Genomic DNA, 19,563 nt, shown 5'->3' on the forward strand with positions numbered 1-19,563 from the left:
AAAAAAAAGAAGGAGATAGCAGGAGGGGAAGAATGAAGGGGGGAAATCAGACGGGGAGACCAACCATGAGCGACGATGGACTCTGAAAAACGAATTGAGGGTTCTAGAGAAGAGGGGGATGGGGAGATGGGTTAGCCTGTTGACGGGTATTAAAGAGGGCATGTTCTGTGTGGAGCAGTGGGTGTTATACCCGAACAATGAATCATGGAACACTACATCCAAAACTAATGATGTAATGTGTGGTGATTAACATAACAATAATAAAATTTTAAAAAAGGCAATAAATACATAGCTATCTAATTACTTTGAATGGAAATTGGCTAAACAATCCAATCACAAGACATAAGGTGTCAGAATGTATAAAAAATCAAAGCACATCTATATGCTGCTTACAGAAGACTCATGGTAGACCTAAAGATAGCTCCAGACTAAAAGTGAAGGTGTGGAGAAACATTTATCATGCAAATGGCTGTCACAAGAAAGCAGAGTAGCAACACCTATATTGGACAATTTAGACTTTAAAACAAAGACTGTCAACAATAGCCAGACAATTGAAGGAGACCAAATGTGCAGCGACTGATGAATGGATAAAGAAGATGTTTCAGGCTGCCTGGGTGCCTCAGTTGTTAAGTGTCTGCCTTTAGCTCATGTCATAATCCTAGGGTCCTGTGATCAAGTCCCACAACGGGCTCCCTGTTCGGAAGGAAATCTGCTTCTCCCACTCCCTCTGCTTGTGTTCCCTCTCTTGCTTTCTCTCTCTCTCTCTCTGTTGAAAAAGAAAAATAAAATCTTAAAAAAAAAGATGTGGCATAACACACACACACACACACACACACACTCACACACACATACAATGGAATATTACTCAGCCAACAAAAAGAATTAAATCTTGCCGTTTGCAATGACCTGGATGGAGCTCGTATATTTTAACCTAAGTGAAATAAGTCAGTGAGAGTGATTTCACTCATATGTGGAATTTAAGAAACAAAACAGATGTGGGGAGGGAAAAGAGAGAGAGGAATGTAAACCATAAGAGACTCTTAATGATGGAGAACAAACTGAGGGTTAATGAATGGAGGTGGGGTGAGGGATGGGCTAGATGGGTGATGGGTACTAAAGAGGGCACTTACCATGATGAGCACTGGATGTTATATGTAAGTGATGAATCACTAAATTTGACTCCTGAAACCAATATTACACTATATGTTAACTAACTAGAATTTAAATGCAAATTTGAAAAAAAATAACAAAGACTGTAACAAGAGATAATGAAAGGCACTATATCCTAATGAACGGGATAATCCAACAAGAAGATATAACAATTGTAAATATTTGTGTACCAACATGGGAGCTCCCAAACATATAAAACAAATAATAACAAACATAAAAGAACTAATAGATAGTAATACAATAATAGTGGGAGACTTTAACACCCCACTTACATCAACGGTCAGATCATCTAAACAGAACATTAATAAGGAAAAACAATGGCTTTGAATGACACACTGAACCAGATGGACTTAACAGATACATTCAGGACATTCCTTCCTAAAACAGCAAAATACACACTGTTTTCAAGTGTACAGGGATCATTTTCCAGAATAGATCACATATTAAGTTACAAATCAGGCCTCAACAGATACAAAAAGAGTAAAATCATACCATACAACTTTTCTGACCACAACCCCATGAAACTAGAAGTCAACCACAAGAAAAAATTTGGAAAGACCACAAATACATGGAGGTTAGGTGATATATTACTAAACAATGAATGGGTCAGGCAGGAAATCAAAGAAGAAATTAAAAAGAAAATACATGGAAAAATGCAAATGAAAACACAATAGTCCAAAACCTTTGGGATGCAGTAAAGCAGTCCAAAGAGGGAAATATATAGCAATACAGGCCGACCTCAAGAAGCAAGAAAAATCTCAAACAACCTAACCTTACACCTAAAGGACCTAGAAAAGAACAACAAATGAAACCTAAAGCCAGCAGAAGGAAGAGAATAATAAAGATTAGAGCAGAAATAAATGATATAGAAACTAAAAAACAAAACAAACAAACAAATGAACAAACAATAGAACAGATGGTTCTTTGGAAAGATTCATAATATTTACAGATCTCTAGCCAGACTTATTTTAAAAAAGAGAGAGAGAGAAAGGATCCAAACAAATAAAATCACAAATGAGAGAGGAGAAATAACAACCTTCACTATAGAAATACAAACAAATATAAGAGAATATTATGAAAAATTATAGGCCAACAAATTGGACAAGATGGAAGAAATGGATGAATTCCTAGAAACATATAAACTACTAAAACTGAAACAGGAAGAAATAGAAAATTTGAACCAGCAAAGAAATTGAATCAGTAATCAAAAAAGAAAGAAAACCTCCCAACAAAAAGTCCAGGGCCAGATGGTTTCACAGATGAATTCTATCAAGCATTTAAAGACTTAATACTTATTCCTTTTAAACCATTCCAAAAAATAGAAAAGAAAGAAAAACTTCCAAACTCATTCTATGAAGGCAGTATTACCCTGATACCAAAACCAGATAAAGACTCCACTAAAAAAGGGAACTACAGCCCAATATCCCTGATGACTATGGATGCAAAAATTCTCAACAAAATACTAGCAAACTGAATTCAACAATACATTAAAAAAATCATTCACCGTGATCAAATGGGATTTATTCCTGTGTTGGAGGGGTGGTTCAATATTCACATATCAATCAACAGTATACACTACATTAATAAAAGAAAAGATACAAATCATATGAACATTTCAAGAGATGCGGAAAAAGCATTTGACAAAGTACAACACCCATTCATGATAAAAACCCTCAACAAAGCAAGTTTAGAGCGAACATACCTCAACATAATAAAGCCAATATATGAAAAACTCACAGCTAATATCATCCTCAGTGGGGAAAAACTAAGAGTTTTTCCTCTACAGTCAGGAAGAAGACAGGGTTTTCCACTCTTGTCACTGTTACTTAGCATAATACTGGAAGTCTTAACCACAGCAATCAGAGAACAAAAAGAAATAAAAGACATCTTATCGGCAAGGAAGAAATAAATCTTTCATTATTTGCAGATGACATGTTACTCTATATAGAAACCTGGAAAAGACTTCACCACAAAACTGCTAGAACTGATACATGAATTCAGTAAAGTCACAGGATACAAAAATCAATGTACAGAAATCTTGCATTTCTATACACCAATAATGAAGCCACAGAAAGGGAAATTAAGGAATCAATCCCATTTACAATTGCACCAAAACCAATAAGATACTTAGGAATAAACCTAACCAAAGAGGTGAAAGACCTGTACTCTGAAAACCATAAAACATTGATGAAAGAAATTGAAGATGACACAAAGAAATGGAAAGTCATTCCATGCTCATGGTTTGGAAAAATAAATAATGTTAAAATGTCTATACCAAAGCAATCTACATATTTAATATAATGCTTATCAAAATACTAACTGCACTTTTCACAGAACTAGAATAAGCAATCCTAAAATTTGTATGGAACCACAAAGGACCCCAAATAGCCAAAGCAACTTTGAAAAAGAAAAGCAAAGCTGGAGGCATCACAGTTCTGGACTTCAAGTTATATTACGAAGCTGTATTGATCAAAACAGTATGGTAATGACACAAAAAATGGATAAAACACCTAAATGTGAGACATGAAACCATAAAAATCCTAGATAACACAGGTAGTAACCTATTTGACATCAGCCTTAGCAACTTCTTGATATGTCTCCTGAGGCAAGGGAACCAAAAACAAAAATAAACTCTTTGGATTATATCAAAATTAAAACTTCTGCACAGTGAAAGTAAACAGTCATGAAAACTAAAAGACAACCTACAGAATAGGAGAAGATATTTGCAATCATAATGATAAAGGGTTAGTATCCAAAATTTATAAAGAATTTATAAAACTCAACACCCCAAAAATGAATAATCCAATTAAAAGTGGGCAGAAGACATAAATAGACATTTTTCCAAAAAAGACATACAGATGGCCAACAGATACATGAAAAGAGCCTCAACATTACTGATCATGAGGCAAATACAAATCAAAACTACAATGAGATGGCTTAGTAGGTTACCTGGATGGCTTAGTAAGTTAAGCATCTGACTCATGATCTCAGCTCAGGTCCTGTTCTCAGGTCATGAATTCAAGCCCCGTGATAGGCTTCATGCTGAGCATGGAGCCTACTTGAAAAAAGAAATACTACAATGAAATATCACCTCACACCTGTCAGAATGGCTAAAATCAACAACACAAGAAACAATAGGTGTTGACAAGGATGTGGAGAAAGGGGAACTCTCTTGCACTATTGATGGGAATGCAAACTGGTGCAGGCACTCTGAAAAACAGTATGGAGTTTCCTCAAAAAGTTAAAAGTAGAACTACCCTGCAATCCAGCAATTGCACTCCTAGGTATTTACCCAAAGGATAAATACAAATTCAAAGGATACATGCACCTGGTTGTTTATACCAGCATTATATACAATAGCCCAATTATGGAAACAGCACAAGTGTCCACGGACTGATGAACGGATAAAGAAGAGGCAGTACATATATACAATGGACTATTATTATTTTGTCATAAAAAGAATTAACTCTTGCCTTTTGCAACAACGTTGATGGAACTAGAGAGTACGATGCTAAGCAAAATCAGAGAAAGACAAATAACATATGATTTGAGTCATACGTGGAATTTAAGAAAAGAAACGAGCAGAGGGACAAGAGACAGAGGAAGACAAACCAAGAAACAGACTCTTAACTGTAGAGAACATACTGATGGTTACCTGAAGGGGGTGGGTGGGGGGATGGATTAAATAGGTGATGGGGATTAAGGAGTGCACTTGTCATGATGAGCACTGGGTAATGTATGGAAGTGTTGGATCACAGTATTGCATACCTGAAATCAATGTTACATTGTATGTTAACTAAATGGAATCCAAACAAAGAAAATCTTGTACTTCCTTTTTTGTTCTTTATTGGCTATATCTAGATGACTACTGAAATAAAACAAACTTATCAGAAATTGGCATGTTATTTGAGTATTATTTTAATTAAAAAATGAACTATTGGGACTTCATCAAGATAAAAAGCTTTTGCACAGCAAAAAAAAAAAAAAAAAAACAGTCAACAAAACCAAAAGACAACCAACAGAATGGGAGAAGATATTTGCAAATACATATCAGATAAAGGGCTAGTATCCAAAATCTATAAAGAACTTATCAAATTCAACACCCAAAGAACAAATGACCCAATCAAGAAATGGGCAAGAGACATGAACAGACATTTTTCAAAAGAAGACATCCAAATGGCCAATAGACACATGAAAAAGTGCTCAACATCACTCGGCATCAGGGAAATCCAAATCAAAACCTCAATGAGATACCACCTCACACCAGTCAGAATGGCTAAAATTAACAAGTCAGGAAATGATAGATGTTGGTGGGGATGAGGAGAAAGGGGAACCCTCCTACACTGTTGGTGGGAATGCAAGCTGGTGCAGCCACTCTGGAAAACAGTGTGGAGGTTCCTCAAAAAGTTGAAAATAGAGCTACCATACGACCCAGCAATTGCACTACTGGGTATTTACCACAAAGATAGAAATGTAGGGATCCGAAGGGGTACGTGCACCCTAACGTTTATAGCAGCAATGTCCACAATAGCCAAACTGGGGAAAGAGCCAAGATGTCCATTGACAGATGAATGGATAAAGAAGATGTGGTATATATACACAATGGAATATTATGCAGCCATCAAAAGGAATGAGATCTTGCCATTTGCAATGACATGGATGGAACTGGAGGGTGTTATGCTGAGTGAAATAAGTCAGTCAGAGAAAGACATGTATCATATGATCTCACTGATATGAGGAATTCTTAATCTCAGGAAACAAACTGAGGGTTGCTGGAGTGGTGAGGGTGGAGGGATGGGGTGGCTGGGTGATAGACCTTGGGGAGGGTATGTGCTATGGTGAATGCTGTGAATTGTTTAAGACTTTTGAATCACAGACCTGTACCTCTGAAACAAATAATACATTATGTGTTAAAAAAAAAAAACATGATAGCAGGAGGGGAAGAATGAAGAGGGGGAAATCAGAGGGGAGATGAACCATGAGAGACTATCGACTGTGAAAAACAACCTGAGAGTTCTAGAGGGGTGGGAGGTAGGGGAATGGGTTTGCTTGGTGATGGGTATTAAAGAGGGCACGTTCTGCATGGACCACTGGGTGTTATGCACAATGAATCATGGAATACTACATCAAAAACTAATGATGTAATGTATGGTGATTAACACAACATAATAAATATATATATATTATATAAAATATATGTAATATATATTTCTTACACATATATAATCTGCACTCAAGAAAATAAGTGAAAGCCACATTCAGTAAGAGAAAATCCTGAATACAAACGATCTTATAATAATTTTTAAAGATAAGCAGAGTTTTCTAAACCTCAAAAGAAAAACCCTTGACTAGACATGATGTTCCAAGTAAAGTTCAAATAGAGAGAGTATCATCTGGAGCTCCTTGGCCAACTTTAACCCTAGGGGAGAGTTGAGTTCAAGGTACTGTATCAATGTTAACTCGTCTCAACATCGCATTTGGCTTTAGTAGGTAAAACTTCATGGAAGTGTACCTGGAATACAGTGGCCTACCAAGCCCAGGTGGGATGTTCCATTTGACTCCAATATTTTTAATATGAAGTTATTTTAGTAATGAGCTTTAATTTTTTTAAGATTTATATTTATTTATTTGAGAGAGAAAGAGCAAGTGTAAGAGTAGGGGGAGGGGCAGAGAGAGAGAGGATCTTGAAGCAGACTCCCTGTCGAGCATGGAGTCTGACTTGGGGCTCGATCCCACAACCCATGAGATATAACCTGAGCCAAAACTAAGAGGCCACCCAGTTGTCCCTTGACTCCAATTTTTAAGAGAAGTGGCCATGCTCTTGAACAGGTGGGACTCTGAATGGCATCCTTGTGGAAAGAAATGCCATATTTCACATCAAAGATGAGAGGAAAGGGAAGAGGAATCATAGGACAGTATGTGAACTATTAGGAGAAGGAAGAAGGAGACATTATGTTTCATCTTTTAAGTTGAGGGATTCAAAGCTCTAAGTCTTAGTAAGACTATCTCTTAGCAAGTTCCAAGAAATCATGGTATTTATTCAAGAATCAGTATCATAGTGGTGTTTTTGAAGAGCTAAATTGGTTCCAAGGGAGAATGGCTAATATTGCACAGAAACAGGATAGCTTGGAAGTTTTTAGATTCAGAATGCCTGGTAGGACCACTCTATTTCTGAAGAGTTGCACTGCATATTTTTGAAAAAGTACAACCGAATGAGAGAAGTGAGTAAAACTAGTAGGGTGCTATGTACAGTTTCAAAGACTTAACATATCCACTTATTTTATTTGATCTATGTGAAAAAGCCATAGACAGGCAAAATGGCTAAGATCATATCATCCCTGTTTTCCAAATGAGGAAGTGAGACAGTCAATAAGTGGTGGAGAAAGGATTCAACCTAGGGATTCATTTAGAACTCATGTCAAGGAAAAGCTTGTCAATCCCACAAGGAACTTGGTGCAATAAGCATCAAGCAATGCAGGAAGCCAAAGCTGCTGTCAGTTGCCCTCCTCCCCCTCAGCCATAGATATATTTAACCCAAGTAATAATAAAACAAATGGGCAGCTGGTACTTTTGTAGAGCCAACTCTGGAGCCCCCTCAGAAGAGAACTTTTTTTCTAGATAGAATTTGTCATTTTTCTTTTTTTATTTTTCATTTGCTGTTTATTTTAAAGTTACATTTCTAATTAAATGAAATATTTTAAAGTAAAAATTGGAATGAACTGAGACAAATTGCAAGTACAGACATGCCTTGAGCAATGTGCAGGTTTTCAAGTTTTTAAAATTCTGCCTTCCTGGCATCTGACTGTGATACACGATATGGTAAAAAACACTCAATTCCACAGACACTAAGAGAGAAGTCCCTTTCCCACATCCAGACCCCGAGTCCTCAATCAGCAGGCAAGAGGAGTAGTCATACATAATTTGTATTTTTAAACACTATGATACTGATCATCACTCATGGTCATTAAACATTCAGTCCTCCCAAAACTTGGTGGGTATGACTTTTCACATTTTACAAATTAGGGAACTGAGGCTCAGAGAAAGTACCTTGTTTAGGGACAGACAGCTTCCAACTGGCTGATTCTAATAGCTCACCTTCCACCTGCATTGTTCCAGGCCTTCCAAAAACAGTTGAAGCACTTTGAGGGAGACAAGTTGAATTTCTGTTGCTTTGAAAGGCTCAACCTAAACTACTTTCTACCCAAAAGGCTAGAATTCAAGTACACACATCTCTCTAAATTCTTTGAGAACCAATGTCCTGCGAAGATGCCAAAGACCTGCATTCACATGACCAAATTTACTTCTTACTAGTGATTGTACATTCCCTCACCCAACTGAAGCCACCTGTTCCTTTATCTGTAAAATGGGGACAATGTGGGATGCTCTGCTCATTCTCTCAGGTTGCTGTAGAGCCAACTGTATACATTCATGAAGGTGTTTGTCAATTGAAAAACTCCCACAAATGGTGTTAGTTTGATTTTTCTCACCTCAGTAAGAATGCTGCCAAAATTTTTGGCATGCTCATATTCAGCCATGGTAAAACTGGCTTGAGTTTTCTTATCTCTCCCTCTCACTTACGATAACTATACAGCAAAGGGAACTGAAATGGGTTTTGTGCAGCAGAAGTCACAGAAAAAGGATCGCATTTCCACTAAATTGTGAAGGGCTGATTCTGCTGGGGCTGCCAACATATGCCAAATGTGTCTCTCAGCTTGCTCCATTAGTAACAGGTGTTCAAAGGCTGGTGAGGATTGAAAGAAAGCCTCCTCCACCCATTGCCTGTCTTTCACTTGTCAAGGGTTTTGACAGACATTTTGCAGTTCCCTGTCACACAGTTTTTAGCACGGCTGCACAGCGTGCTGCTCAAAGCAACCCCAAGTCAAGGAACTCTGAGAATTTCCCCTTAGAGTTTTTGTTTGATGACATGCCTAGATATGAATGTTGGTAGCCCTTCCTCTTGACATGTGTCTGCTTTATTCATCATCCTGGTGATCCAGAGTTTGTCCAACTGGTGATTGGGCTTTGCTCCACGTAAAATATCAGACTTGATTTCTGTATCTGTTTAGTAAGATCTAAAATACCCCTCTGTCTTGCTCCCATGTACCCAGTGTATAATTCTTACTTATAATCACTTTTTAAAGTGTCTGTCTCTCCCACTAGACTCTCAACTTCTAGGAGCAGGAACTCTGTAATATTCCTAACACGCCAAGTAGAGTATCTGGCATATAACAAAGGCTAATAAATGCATATTGGACTGAATCTTAATTCAATGTATCTGAGGTACCTGAAAATAATAATCCCCCTGAAGGAAATGAGGCCATATTTCTTCTAGTTATTGAAACTTTTTTGATGATAACACAACTAGAATCTAGCCAGTACTAGCTTCAGGTCCCAGGCCTAAAGGACTATTTTTGTAGTTGGCCGTTAGAGTGATAAAATCACTTGTTGGAATTTCTTGCGTCCACTTACCTTCACGTATAGATGGACATCATTTAAAACATATATATTATATTATATATAATACATATTTATAAAATGTATTTCTTTTAATGATTCATATATATATTTAATATATATTTATATAAGTATATATTAAATATATATAAATGAAATATATATTTCTTTAAATAAATATATATATTCATATACATATATATGATCTGTTATCTCTAGGTACAGGGCAGAATGTGCATTTTTATTGGTCTGCTTTGCCCACTCACTAACAGAATATTTGCCCATTCACTGATGGAATATTTTCCTTTGCTGAGATTTATTGTTATTCTAGACACAGCCTAGATAACATAACGTGTTTAATTTAATTCACATCACTAAACCAGTATTATGCAGAATGAAACTGAAGGAGGGATTTTCCTATTTGAGTTCTTGGGAAGTAGAAAGAGACCACACACATATACACTACCACACCACCACCAATCCCAATTCTTCCTGATTATCCATATTTCATTTGAATGTCTGAGCAGTTACACACAGCAGGAGAGGGTAATCACATGTTATGCTTCCAGAATGATCTGATCACAAGAGGGTCAGAAAGGACCCTGTTCCTCCCCTGTAGAATTGTTTGGTTGGCTGGTGCATTATTTGGGGTGAGGGATTACTAAATTCCTGTGAGCATGAAGCATTTGTTGCTTCAGGTAGCTAAAGACTGAACCTGTAGGAGCAATGGTCCGAGCTTCTGTGACAGCTTCACATCATCACTAGAGAGAGCGCTATTTCAGTTTGATCTGTTCCCCATTACTATCTCTGTCCTTTGGCATCAGAAAGTACATTTCTTTCATACAAAGAGAAAACCTTCATGACGAAAAGGTATTTAGAGATTGCCTAGTCTTCTAACTTCACGGAGGGTAACATGTTCTAAAATTTTAAATGGCTTGCTCAAGAGCTGACTAGAAGCTGGTGGCAGAACTAAGATTAAAACCTGGGTTGGAGCGCCTGGGTGGCTCAGTCATTAAGCATCTGCCTTGGGCTCAGGTTATGATCCCAGGGTCCTGGGATCGAGCCCCGCATCGGGCTCCCTGCTCTGCGGGAAGCCTGCTTCTCCCTCTCCCACTCCCCCTGCTTGTGTTCTCTCTCTCACTGTGTCTCTCTCTGTCAAATAAATAAAATCTTAAAAAAAAAAAAAAAAAACTGGCACAGCAGCTCCGGGTCGCGAGCGTGAAGACCGTTTTGCAACGGCAGTGCAGCTCCAGCAGGACAGCACCGGAGGACCTCAGCAGCCATGTCAAAGCCCCATAGCGATGTCAGCACTGCCTTCATCCAGACCCAGCAGCTGCACGCGGCTATGGCCTACACATTCTTGGAAAACATGTGCCGTCTGGACATTGAGTCACCACCCATCACGGCCGGGAACACTGGCATCATCTATACCACCAGCTTCCCGACTGGTGGAGATGATGAAGTCTGGAATGAATGTGGCTCATATGAACTTCTCTCATGGAACCCACCAGTACCATGCAGAGACCATCAAGAACTTGCGCACGGCCAGGGAAAGCTTTGCTTCTGACCCCATTCTCTACCGGCTGGTTGCTGTGGCCCTGGACACTAAAGGACCCGAGATCCGAACCGGGCTCATCAAGGGCAGCGACACTGCGGAGGTAGAGCTGAAGAAAGGGGCCACGCTCAAGATCACTCTGGACAATGCCTACATGGACAAATGTGACGAGAACATCCTGTGGCTGGACTACAAGAATACCTGCAAGGTGGTGGAAGTGGGCGGCAAGATCTACGTGGATGATGGGCTTATTCCTCTGCAGGTGAAGCAGAAAGGTGCTGACTTCTTGGTGACGAAGGTGGAGAACGGTGTCTCCTTGGGGAACAAGAAGGGTGTGAACCTTCCCGGGGCTGCTGTGGACTTGCCTGCTGTGTCAGAAAAGGACATCCAGGATCTGAAATTTGGGGTAGAACAGGATGTAGATATGGTGTTTGCATCTTTCATCTGCAAGGCCTCAGATGTCCATGAAGTCAGGAAGGTCCTGGGAGAGAAAGGGAAGAACATCAAGATAATCAGCAAAATTGAGAATCACGAGGGAGTTTGGAAGTTTGATGAGATCCTGGAAGCCAGCGATGGCATCATGGTGGCTCGTGGTGATCTAGGCATTGAGATTCCTGCAGAGAAGGTCTTCCTTGCTCAGAAGATGATGCAACCGAGTAGGTAAACCTGTCATCTGTGCGACGCAGATGCTGGAGAACATGATCAAGAAGCCCCGTCCCACCCGAGTGGAAGGCAGCGATGTGGCCAATGCGGTCTTGGATGGAGCCGACTGCATCACGCTGTCTGGAGAGACAGCCAAAGGGGACTACCTGCTTGAGGCGGTTCGCATGCAGCACCTGATTGCCCGTGAGGCAGAGGCTGCCATCTACCACTTGCAATTATTTGAGGAACTCCGCCGCCTGGCGCCCATTACCAACGACCCCACAGAAGCCGCGGCCATGGGCGCCATGGAGGCCTCCTTCAAGTGCTGCAGTGGGGCCATAATCGTCCTCACCAAGTCTGGCAGGTCTGCTCACCAGGTGGCTAGATATTGCCCCCGTGCCCCCATCATTGCTGTGACCCAGAATCACCAGACTGCTCGCCAGGCCCACCTGTACTGCGGCATCTTTCCTGTGGTGTGTAAGGACCCAGTGCAGGAGGCCTGGGCTGAGGATGTGGACCTCTGGGTGAACTTGGCCATGAATGTTTGCAAGGCCAGAGGGTTCTTCAAGAAGGGTGATGTGGTCATTGTGCTGACTGGGTGGTGCCCTGGCTCCGGCTTCACCAACACCGTGTGTGTGGTGCCTGTGCCGTGATGGGCCCCAGAGCCCCTCCTCCAGCCCCTGGCCCATTCCCTTTCCCCAACCCATCCATTAGGCCAGCAATGCTTGTAGTGTTCACTTGGGGGCTGTCACTTGGCACTGGTGGGCTGGGATGCCAGGGAAGATTAATGCCTCTGTAAAACATGACTGTTTTTTAGGACCCTGTTCAGGTGAGGTGATACAGAGCTGTGTTGCACATCATGTGACCTCACCCAAGCAAGGGACAAAGGAAAGCTGCAGTACTGGAAGCCTTAGAGCTTAACATGGAGGGCAAAAGCTCCTGCTTATCATCCTTTGCGTACTCCATTCGGTACCAATAGAAAACGGATATCCAGAGAACTCCCAACCCTGGCCTGCGGTCAAGAGACAGCCAGCAAGAGTAGCAGCATAGGGCACTGGTTCCAGTTTAAGGAGACTGGCTCAGGCCCTCACTTGCTTCTCCACCCTCCTCGGGCTCCCCCACTCCCACTTTGTGTGTGTTGTGCACTTATGTTCCTACACTCAGCTGTCACTGCAGGCAAACACTCCACCCTCCACCCTCCATTTTCCCCACTGCTGCAGCCGTCCCCAGGCCTGTTGCTATAGAGCCTACCTGTGTGTCAATAAACAGCTGAAGCACCCGTAATAAAACAAAAAACAAAAACAAAAAAACTGGGTCTCATGGTTTCAGTCAGATGTTTGTTTTTGTTTTTGTTTTCCATTACATTACAGCTGAGATCTACTGTACAGGTCAGTCAGGTTCAAATATACTGGTGGTTCTCAAATTTAAACATTCATTTGAATCAGCCAGAGGGCTTGTTAAAATATAGATTGGAACTCCACTTCCAGGGCTTCTGATTGAGTGGTAGATCTGGCATGGGGCTAAGAATATGGGTTTCTAATGATATCACAGGTGACGCTTTTGCTGCTGGGCCTGGGATCATACCTGAGAGACACTTAAGTTGTCAAATGGAACAAACACTGCCCTTTCCTTCCTCATTAATTGGTTCAAAGTTTTATTTTCTTATTCATCAATATTTACTGAATATGAACCACAATATACCTGGCATGTTTGATGCTGGGGACCAGAAACATGAAGTTGTCAAATGGAACAAACACTGCCCTTTCCTTCCTCATTAATTAGTTCAATGCTTTAGTTTCTTATTCATCAATATTTACTGAATATGAACCACAATATACCTGGCATGTTTGATGCTGGGGACCAGAAAGCACAATCCTCTTTTTGAGTTCACAATCAGTGGGGAGGGACAGATGCATAAATAATTACTGAACGGAGGGGAGGAGCAAGATGGCAGAGGAGTAGGAGACCTAATTTTCGTCTGGTCCCAGGAATTCAGCTTGATAGGGATCAAGCCATTCTGAACACCTATGAACTCAACAGGAGATGAAGAAAAGAATAGCAGCAACTCTCTGAACAGAAAAGCAACCACTTTCTGGAAGGTAGGACGTGCAAAGAAATGAATCTAAGGTGATGTTCGGGAAGATAGACTGTCGGAAGGGGGCCTCTGTTAGCCACTTCTGGCAAGTGATAGAGCAGCGGAGCACAAAATCAGAACTTGTAGAAGTTGGCTCCGCTGAGGGACGTCACTCCAGTGGCTAAGCGGGGGGTGGAACTGGTACAGTGTGGTCTCAGGACCCTCAGGGTCACAGAAACACCAGGGGTGGCTGAGTACAGCAGAGCTCCTAGGTATCAGAGCAGGGAAGCCAGCTGCAGAGATGGAGCAAAGGAGTGGGCTCTCAGCTCGGGGTTGCCATAAACCGTGATCTGTGGCACAGTCTGGCTACTGCTCTTCCAGCAGGGACCCAACAAGTGGCAGATCTGGGGAGACTCCCCTTCCTCCCCCTGGAGGAGCAGTGCAGGACCACACCACAGGGATCTGCTGGGTTTGGAGACTCCAAACAGGGTCAGGTGCCAGAGATAGAAATGCTCGTTACAGGCCGGGTGAGCATGGAGTGCAGCTGGAGACCGGGGAGATAGGAATGATGGACTGCTTTTCTCTGGGGGCTCACTGAGGAGTGGGGACCCGAGTTCTTGGCTCTTCCAGGGCAGAGATTGGGAAGCCGCCATTTTCATTCTTGTCCTCCAAAGCTCCATGGAAAGCTTGCAGGGTACAAAATCTCCCAAGAGCAAACTTGAGCAGATGACTTAGCCCAGCCCCCGGCAAGGGCGGGGCAATTCCGCATCCAGCAAACACATTTGAGAACCATGGCAACAGGCCCCTCCCACAGAAGATCAGTAAGAACAGCCAGCCAAGACCAAGATTACCGATCAATGAGAATGGCAGAACTCCAAGCTAGGGGAATACAGCACATAGAATTCATGCCTTTCTTCCCCATTATTCTTTAGTCTTTCAAAGTTAATTTTTTTAATATTCTTTTTTTTTAATTTTTCTTTTTCACTTTTTCAACCAACACCTTATCAATCACTTTTTTAAAAATCTTTTTTATTTTTCATTTTTAGAGTAGTAGTAGTTACTATAATTTTTGGTATGTATTTTGGTATATATATAAGTTGTTCTCTCTTTAAAATTTTGGGATACAGTTTCTCCTAACAGACAAAAATATACCCTAAATCTCTAGTGTATGGCTTTGTTCTAGTCTCTTGCCTGATCACATTCTCTTTTTTTTTTTAATTCCTCTTCTTTCTTTTCTCAACCAACTTCTTATCAATTCCTTTTATAAAATCTTTTGTAATTTTTATCTTTACAGTCATCATATTTACCTTAATTTTTGTACATATATAAGTTTTTCTTTCTTTAAAATTTTGGGAGGCATTTTCTTCCAACAGACCAAAATATGCCCAAAATCTGGTGTGTGGCATTGATCTATGCTCCAGCCTGATCATATTTGATCATATTCTTTTTTTATTTTTAATCTGTTTTCTTTCTTTCTTTCATTTTTTTTTCCCTGGGTTTCAGGTCTCTTTGATTTGTTTGGTGTATATTTTTCTGGGGTCGTTGTTACCCTGTTAGCATTTTCTTCTCTCATTCATCTGTTGTCCTCTGGACAAAATGACAATACAGAAAAAAATCACCTCAAAAAAAAAAAAAACACAAGAAGCAGTACCGACTGCCAGGGACCTAATCAATATGGACATTAGTAAGATGTCAGAATTAGAGTTCAGAATGACGATTTTAAAGATACTAACTGGGCTTGAAAAAAGCATGGAAGATATTAGAGAAACGCTCTCTGGAAAATAAAACAACTAAAATCTAACCAAGTCGAAATCAAAAAGGATATTAATGAGGTACAATAAAAAATGGAGGCTCTAACTGCTAGGATAAATGAGGCAGAAGAGGGAATTAGTGATATAGAAGACCAAATGATGGAAAATAAAGAAGCTGAGAAAAAAGAGAGATAAACAACTACTGGATCACGAGGGCAGAATTTGAGAGATAAGTGATACCATAAGACAAAACAACATTAGAATAATTGGGATCCCAGAAGAAGAAATAGAGAGAGGGGCACGGGGTATATGGGAGCAAATTAGAGCAGAGAACTTCCCTAATTTGTGGAAGGAAACAAGCATCAAAATCCAGGAGGCACAGAGAACTCCTCTCAAAAATCAGTAAAAATAGGTCAACACCCCGGCATCTAATAGTAAAATTTATGAGACTCAGAGACAAAGAGAAAATCCTGAAAGCAGCTCAGGACAAGAGATCTGTAACCTACAATGGCAGAAACATTAGATTGGCAACAGACCTATCCACAGAGACCTGGCAGGCGAGAAAGGACTGCTTTTGCTTAGTGCTCTGAATACAGAGCACTAAACAAGAAAAAATATGCAGCCCAGAAACTATATCCAGCTAGACTGTCATTGAAAATTGAAGGAGAGATAAAAGCTTCCAGGACAAACAAAAACTAAAGGAATTTGCAAACATGAAACCAGCCCTACAAAAAATCTTGAAAGGGGTCCTCTAAGCAAAGAGAGAACCTAAAAGTAACATAGACTGGAAAGGAACAGAGACAATATACAGCAACAGTCACCTTACAGGCAATACAATGGCACTAAATTCATATATTTCAATAGTTACCCTGAATATAAATGGGCTAAATGCCCCAATCAAAAGACACAGGCTTTCAGATTGGATAAAAAAAACAAGACCCATCAATATATTGTCTGCAAAAGACTCATTTTAGACCCAAAGACACCCCCAGATTGAAAGTGAGGGGGTGGAAAACGATTTACCCTGCTAAAGGGTATCAAAAGAGGGGGCGCCTGGGTGGCTCAGTCATTCAGCATCTGCCTTCGGCTCAGGTCATGGTCCCAGGGTCCTGGGATCGAGCCCCGCATCGGGGTCCCTGCTCAGCGGGAAGCCTGCTACTCCCTCTCCCAATCCCCCTGCTTGTGTTCCCTCTCTCGCTGTGTCTCTCTCTGTCAAATAAATAAAATCTTAAAAAAAAAAAAAAGGATATCAAAAGAAAGCTGGGGTGGGGGCAAACCTTCTATCAGACAAATTAGATTTTAAACTAAAGACTGTAATAAGAGATGAGGAAGGACACTATATCATACTTAAAGGGTCTATCCAACAAGAAGATCTAACAATTGTAAATATCTATGCCCCTAACATGGGAGCAGCCAATTATATAAGCCAATTAATAACAAAAGCAAAGAAACAATATGACAGCAATACAATAATAGTAGGGGACATTAACACCCCCTCACCGAATTGGACAGACCATCTAAGCAAAAGATCATCAAGGAAATAAAGACTTTAAATGACACACTGGACCAAATGGACTTCACAGGTATATTAAGAACAATCCATCCCAAAGAAACAGAATACACATTTTCTCTAGTGCCCATGGAACATTCTCCAGAATAGATCACATCCTAGGTCACAAATCAGGTCTCAACTGGTACCAAAAGATTGGCATCATTCCCTGCATATTTTCAGACCACAATGCTTTAAAACTAGAACTCAATCACAAGAGGAATGTCAGAAAGAACTCAAATACATGGAGGCCAAAGAGCATCCTACTAAAGAATGAATGGGTCAACCAGGAGATTAAAGAAGAATTAAAAAAAAAATTCATAGAAACCAATGAAAATGAAAGCACAACTGTTCAAAATCTTTGGGATACAGCAAAGGCAGTCCTAAGAGGAAAGTATATAGCAATACAAGCCTTTCTCAAGACACAAGAAAGGTTTCAAATACACAACCTAACCCTACACCTAAAGGAGCTAGAGAAAAAAACAGCAAATAAAGCCTAAGCCCAGCAGGAGAAGAGAAATAATAAAGATCAGAGCAGAAATCAATGAAACAGAACCCAAAAGAACAGTAGAACAGATCAACGAAACTAGGAGCTGGTTCTGTGAAAGAATTAACAAGATTGATAAACCCCTGGCCAACTTATCAAAAAGAAAAGAGAAAGGGCCCAAATAAAATCATGAATGAAAGAGGAGAGATCACAACCAACACCAAAGAAATACAAACAATTATAAGAACGTGAGAAACTCTATGCCAGCAAATTAGATAATCTAGAAGAAATGGATTCATTCCTAGAAATGTATAAACTACCAAAACTGAACCAGAAATTGAAAACCTGAACACACTCATAACCACTAAGGAAATTGAAGCAGTAATAAAAAATCTCCCAAAATACAAAAGCCCAGGGCTACATGGCTTCCCAGGGGAATTCTACCAAAGATTTCAAGAAGATTTAATACCTATTCTTCTGAAACTCTTTCAAAAAATAGAAATGGAAGGAAAACTTTCAAACTCATATTATGAGGCCAGCATTACCTTGATCCCCAAACCAGACAAAGACCCCATCAAAAAAGAGAATTACAGACCAATATCCTTGATGAACGTGGATGCAAAAATTCTCCCCCAAATACTAGCCAATAGGATCCAAAGTACATTAAAAGGATTATTCACCACGACCAAGTGGGATTTATTCCTGGGCTGCAAGGTTGGTTCAACATCCGCAAATCAATCAATGTGATAAAATACATTAATAAAAGAAAGAACAAGAACCACATGATCCTCTCAATAGATGCAGAAAAAGCTTTTGACAAAGTACAGCTGCAGAAAAAGCTTTTGACAAAGTACAGCATCCTTTCTTGATCAAAACTCTTCAGAGTATAGTGATAGAGGGCACATACCTCAATATCATAAAAGCCATCTATGTAAAACCCACAGTGAATATCATTCTCAAGGGGGAAAAACTGAGAGCTTTCCCCCTAAGGTCAGGAATGTGGCAGGGATGTCCACTATCACCACTGCTATTCAACATAGTTTTAGAAGTCCTAGCTACAGCAATCAGACAACTAAAATAAATGAAAGGCCTCCAAACTGGCAGAGAAGAAGTCAAACTCTCACTCTTTGCAGATGATATGATACTTTATGTGGAAAACCCAAAAGACTCCACCCCAAAACTGCTAGAACTCATACAGGAATTCAGTAAAGTGACAGGATATACAATCAATGCACAGAAATCGGTGGCATTCCTATATACCAACAAGACAGAAGAAAGAGAAATTAAGGAGTCAATTCCATTTACAATTGGACCCAAAAGCATGAGATACCTGGGAATAAATCTCACCAAAGAGGCAAAGAATCTGTACTCAGAAACCTATAGAATACCCATGAAAGACTTTGAGGAAGACACAAAGAAATGGAAAAACATTCCATGCTCATGGATTGGAAGAACAAATATTGTGAAGATGTCAATGCTACCTAAAGCAATCTACACGTTTAATGCAATCCCTATCAAAATATCATCCACTTTTCTTCAAAAAATAAACAAATAATCCTAAATTTTGTATGGAACCAGAAAAGACCCCGAATAGCCAGAGGAATATTCAAATAGAAAAGCAAAGCTGGTGGCATCACAATTCCGGTCTCAAGCTCTATTACAAAGCTGTCATCATCAAGACAGTATGGTACTGGCACAAAAACAGACACATAGATCAATGGAACACAATAAACAGCCCAGAAATGGACCCTCAGCTCTATGGTCAACAAATCTTCGATAAGGCAGGAAAGAATGTCCCATGGAAAAAAGAGCCTCTTCATCAAATGGTGTTTGGAAAATTGGACAGCCACATGCAGAAGAATGAAACTGGACCATTTCCTT

The 19,563-nt window shown here is 40.2% G+C and overlaps 1 pseudogene; it reads left to right on the top strand.

Moving 5' to 3' along the window:
• The first annotated feature begins 10,843 nt into the window (after positions 1-10,843).
• Positions 10,844-13,116, top strand: LOC112836283 (pyruvate kinase PKM pseudogene; annotated as a pseudogene).
• Positions 13,117-19,563: the final 6,447 nt, after the last annotated feature.

The sequence above is a fragment of the Callorhinus ursinus genome, unplaced genomic scaffold (genome assembly GCF_003265705.2).
Source record: "Callorhinus ursinus isolate GAN/ISIS: 27379988/994484 unplaced genomic scaffold, GSC_fseal_2.0 scaffold39, whole genome shotgun sequence".
Lineage (NCBI taxonomy): Eukaryota > Metazoa > Chordata > Mammalia > Carnivora > Otariidae > Callorhinus > Callorhinus ursinus.